The sequence below is a fragment of the Euphorbia lathyris genome, chromosome 5 (assembly GCF_963576675.1).
Source record: "Euphorbia lathyris chromosome 5, ddEupLath1.1, whole genome shotgun sequence".
NCBI classification, from domain to species: Eukaryota; Viridiplantae; Streptophyta; class Magnoliopsida; order Malpighiales; family Euphorbiaceae; genus Euphorbia; species Euphorbia lathyris.
In genome coordinates, this window is record NC_088914.1 from 25,651,182 (window position 1) to 25,657,105 (window position 5,924).

A 5,924-nucleotide genomic window follows, 5' to 3' on the forward strand; every position below is an offset into this window, starting at 1 on the left:
TGTTATCATATGTTTACCGTTTTAACATAGAAATCATTGGATTCTATTGTGTACGGAGAGCAATGTGATCTACGTATTTGATCCGAAAAAGTCTCATTGAAGTTTGTACCAGTCCAATTAAGGAACAAATAAATAGTGCTTTCTTGAGGTATCAACAAATGGAATCTAAACGGAAGCATAAAACACAATTGCTATGGATTGCTGGAAGTATATACGTATTAAAGTTTTTTTAGTCGGGTGTTGTGGAGTCGACTTTTGTGGTTTTGTAATTGTATTTTGTAAATGTACGTGTAGTGTCCTTGACAAAATGGATCTAAATAGTGGATACTTTGTCATGCGATACATGTTGGAAATAGTTTTGCGACACCATGATTGTTAAGATATAAAAAATATAAGTTTTGTTATATATTTTAATTGATATCCTTATATATACCACTCTTGAATAATTTATTAACATTTTATCTTTTTCTATTTAATAAGATTTTTGAAAGAACTTCACCATACACAGAGGACGAGCTTAATGAAGTTTTGGATATTTGGACAAACGTTTTATGGCCTTTCTACTCTCCCTCATAAATTAGGTATGTGGTAATGTACTATTGTTCTTAAGCCATGAGTTATCTCATCAACCTTTTGTTCTTAAGCCATGAGTTATCTCATCAAACTATTTGTTATCTAGTACATACTAATATTTCCATTATGTTTTTGATTGAATGTAGTGAAACTGCACTTGGGAACAAATCCAAATCCAAGTGGCGGGGAAAGAACAAGTAACTTATAATTCATATATCTTGATGATTGAGAATTTATGTATTACCTGCTACAATAGGAGCATGTGTTATTTTGAAAAACTTGCTTCTTCTTGGTTGTGAATGGGTAAGATCTATTTTAATTGAGCTTTTCATTTTTGTTTGTGAACACATGAAAAACCATAGTATGATTTAAATTGATGTAATTGAATTGGACATGTCTAATGCTTATAGATAGGGTATACATGGTAGATTTTGGAAAACTCGTAGCTTTAGAAGTCTTGTTTGTTAAAGGTGTTCAGTTGTGTTAGGGTGCAATAAGAAAAATGCTGCAGTTGGCAAGTGAGATGAAACAGCTATACATGAAGGTTAAATTTATAGGAGATTTTGATGCCCTTCAGCCCTTTTCAGAAATTGACTTGGTTGAATTTTTTAATAGTCATCCCAAGCTACAAAAGTTTTATCAAACTTTTGTAGCTTGGGATGACTATTAAAAAATTCAACCAAATCTATTTCCGGAAAGGGCTGAAGGGCATCAAAATCCCTTGTAAATTTAACCTTCATGTACAGCTGTTTCATCTCACTTGCCAACTGCAGCATTTTGCTTATTGCATCCCAACACAACTTAAAAAATTTAACAAACAAAAGCTACGAGTTTTCCAAAATCTACCATGTATACCCTACTTATAAGCATTAGACACGTCTAATTCAATTACAACAATTTAAGTCATCCTACGATGTTTTATGTGTTCACAAACGAAAATTGAAAATGAAAAGCTCAATTGAAATAGATCTTACCCTTTCACAACCAAGAAGCAACAAGTTTTTCAAAATAACACATGCTCCTAAGGCAGCAAGTAATACAGAAATTATCAATCATCAAGATATATGAACTTTGACTTACTTGTTCTTTCCCCACCATTTGGATTTGGATTTGTTCCCAAATGCAATTTCACTACATTCAATCAAAAACATAATGGAAATATTAGTATTTACTAGATAACAAATAGATTGATGAGATAACTCATGGCTTAAGAAAAAAATGTTGATGAGATAACTTATGGCTTAAGAACAATAGTACATTACCACATACCTAATTTATGAGAGAGAGTAGAAAAGCCATAAAACATTTCCAAAACCTCATTAAGCTCGTTCTCTGTGTATGGTGAAGTTCTTTTGAAAACCTTATTAAATAGAAAAAGATAGAATGTAAATAAATTATTCAAGAGTGATATACATAAGGATACAAATTAAAATATACAACAAAACTTACATTTTTTAGATCTTGACAATCATTGTGTCACAAAACTATTTCCAACATGTATCGCATGACAAAGTATCCACTCTCTAGATCCATTTTGTTGAGGACACTATACGTAAATTTACAAAACCACAAACTCCACAAACCACAACACCCGACTAAACAAACTTTATACTTTACCAACAATCCATGGCAACTGTGTTTTATTCTTCCGTTTAGATTCCATTTTTGATACCCCAAGAAAGCACTATTCATTTGTTCCTTAATTGGAGTGGTACAAACTTCGACGAAGACTTATTTCGGATCAAATACGTAGATTACATTTTTCTCTATACACAAAACAATAAGAATCCAATGGTTTCTACATTAAAGCGATAAACATATAATATAAAAAATATTTAGTAAACGCTTGCTACATTAAACTGATAAACATGAGTAAAGTTTACAAATATACTTTTCATGGTATGGGCAAAGGATGAGACGCATGCCTTTGTATGCGATGAGCGTGTCTATTATGTATTTTCTAGACCCAACTTTTTGCTTTGAAGTTATCGTGGTACACAAAATCAAATTCGGGCACATAAATCCAATAGAGTCAAGATAACGCCTGTACATACTTTTCAAAGCACTACATAATATAATAAGAGAGTTAGATATTTAAGGGAAAACTCAAAACTGGAAACAAAAATAAGTTGAAATAATCTAACGTCATGAACACTTCCAGCAAAGTACTAAGCCACTCTCCATGTAGTAGCTCAGTCACGTATTCTCTTCTAATAAAAATCGCTATCTCTTCTTTACTCCCAAAAACATTGTCATCAAGAATCTCAAACATGTTATCAGCATATAATTGCACTTCTTAGTCAACTTGGGTAAGGCAACCTCATGAGGACCTAACTTGTTTGGTTGTATAGCAGACTCATTTGCACTTTCACCGTGTTTCCTTTTACTTGTATCCCCCTTCGGACTGCTTGCCTAATAACCAATTAATTAGTAGATATTAGTGAACATCCATAACCATAGAAGGATTAAACTATCAAAATTTAATTAACATGATGAATTAGTTATTACCTTATCTCCTAAAAGCATCATGAAATTCGTTAGCCACTGTGCAAAAGATCGACTAGCATCATCGAGAATCTGAATATGTTCTGATGGCACTGGATCATGTATACCTCCATAACTTTTTTCATAATTGCCGGCGTTGACAACCACATTTTCATGAGAGACGGCATGCTATGATTATCTTTCATTTCTGGGTGAACAACCCCGACGACTGGCACACCCTCAACCAACAGTAGTAATTGACACGGTTTAGATCCCTATAATATAATAATCACAAGGTATATTAAAATCAACAATAGTACTCTATATATATATATATGAACCGATAAAAAAAATGCCCCTAACGTTGGTAAACAATAACAACAATACCCCTAACATTATGATTCAAGCCGTGAAAACCATAAATTTCTTTTCTACTTCCTTGTTCTCATTGGCTTCTTATATTACCAATTATATTTTGGTTCTATTTTGTGATATTTACTATCATCACTAACTCAAAAGTAGATATTCTCCCTGACCACTTGTATGTATGCATATAATTTACTGTTATCACTAATTCAAAAGTAGATATTGTTCATGACCACTTGTATATATGTATGCATATAATTCTTCATGACCACTTGTATGTTATCAAAACCAATGTCTTGAGAAATAAACATGACAAAGAAACAAAACCAGAATTAGATTGGCATATTCTGGACAGTTGAGAAACTTACCAAACTTAGAGTTGCATTGGGTTCTGTAATGGAGAAATTTAGCTCTTCATTCCAGACAGGATGAGGCAACTGTTACAAGAGATACAAGATAAGCAACTCAATCAAGAACTACAATTGATTTTAATAGTATCAAGAACTACAATCAAGACTCAATAGTAGTATCTTTAGGAGTTCCTCCTTGAAGTTACATTTCCTCCTTGAATAGGCTTAGAGATTTTTATTCTAGTTCTCCTGCAAAACTTGGTTGCTTATGATAGAATGAATCCAAATAAGAGCACACTCGTTGCAAAAAAAAAAAAAAAAAATAGAACCAAGAAAAAACCAACTCAAGAAAATACTTATCAAAAGTACTAGAAGAACTGTTGATAGAAGCAGATTAATTAAAGTCCTCAAATTTACCTCATGCATTCTTCTTTTAAAATCAGAACAATTCCTCACCATTGTCAAACATTTCAGGAGCACATAAATTCTCTCCCTCCACTCCGTTCCTATCCACTACCATATTCAGGTAAAAATAATAATGAAAACAGGATGCTTTTGATGTTCTATTAACTTTGTAACCCTCTTTCCTCAAAGGAAATTTTGAGGTTACATTCTTAATTTACCCTTTTTCATGCCTTAAGTTCCAGGCCTTCTCAAGCTCTGACACTTCAAAATTTAATGAGCACAAGTTTCTAGCATTTGTTAGATGAGAAATACATTAGTCAAAATCGGCATACATGCAAGATATGACCCCAAATAATTTGTCCTTTTTCGGTCTCAATGCATGAAACGAAGAATTTAACAGTTTAAAAAACTAATAATACTGACTTTATTAAAAAAACTAATACTTAACTAATAATATACTTTATTTTACTGATACTCAACATGGTGTGCCTTGTGCTTAGATGCTGTTGAAACACACAAACATCTGTTCTTAATTTGTCCTTTTGCACAAAGCAATTTGGAGGGATATTAGCTTATTATTCACATTATTATCGAGTAGGAATTACTAGCAGTAATCAAACACAAAGGAAGCTATGAATACTTAATGTAATGACCTCTTAGGCATGCTCTGAATAGATAAGACACATGCAGGCGAAGGATAGAAAAAACAGAGAGAATAGGCAAATATGGTATCAGAATAGAGGATCATTTAAGAGCTACTGCAATTTGAGTATAAAACAAACTGATGAACAAATCTGGTCATATAGAAACAATACAATATAAGTCAAACTAACATAATCTTAACAACTGTCTTCCCAACCAAATCTGTCTAATATTTATTAAGAAAAAAAGTTGCAATTCTGATGCAAATCAGAATACAGTCAAGGATACAGATTAAGAAAAGCTGATATAAATTATCTCCAGCACTCAAAGCTTAAGGTAAAAAAACTTTACTAACTGTACGAGTTCACTAAGAGAAGAGTATTGGAGAATAATTGAACGAAACCCAAATCAACCAAAATGGCAGTATAATCAAACGAATAATTGGCAGAATAAATGAAACCCAATCAACCCAAATGACAGAATAGTCAAACGAAACACAAATGACAGAATAATCGAGCGAACGAACCAATAAACCCAAATGGCAGAATAATCAAAACGAACGAATGTACTTACATGAACGAACACCTCTCACTCGAAATCCAACACGAACGTGAACATCTCAGAACACGAACACCTCCCACTCGAACTCAACGCATGCAGACGGAAGAAGAGGGCTGGAAATGGGTCTAGGTTTGGGAAGAAGAGGGTTGGAAATGGGTTCGCACAAAAAGGAAGAAAGCACAAGGAGTGAAACCTGATGTGCTTACCTGATGCCAATGAGCCTAATTGGTGCCGTTTATCTTCAATCCAGCCTAATTATTGGGGTCATTGGCGTGTTTGTGCCGTTTATCTTCAATCCAGCCTAATTATTGGCGTCATTGGCGTGGTTATTTGGAAAAACACGCCAATGACCCACAAAAATACACCGCGTTCCAAAAATAGGATATTTGGAGACGATTATTTGCCTTAACCATCGCGAATAAGGCATTATGGAGTCGGTTGGTTCAGTATGGAAATCGTCGCTAATAAGCCGTAGCTAAAGGCAATTTCTGCATTAGTGAATGATAAAGAGATGGTTTTGATCACATGTATCTTAATAACCAT

General features: G+C 33.4%; 1 long non-coding RNA gene across 1 annotated transcript; it reads right to left on the bottom strand.

Annotated features, from left to right (window-relative positions):
* Nucleotides 1–1,278: 1,278 nt before the first annotated feature.
* Nucleotides 1,279–5,666, bottom strand: LOC136229544 (uncharacterized). Its single transcript, XR_010689161.1, has 5 exons — nucleotides 5,394–5,666; nucleotides 3,792–3,860; nucleotides 3,082–3,332; nucleotides 2,023–2,985; nucleotides 1,279–1,933 (listed from the first exon to the last, which is right to left on the bottom strand). It is a non-coding gene; the product is annotated as an uncharacterized lncRNA (long non-coding RNA).
* Between the last annotated feature and the right edge of the window lie 258 nt (nucleotides 5,667–5,924).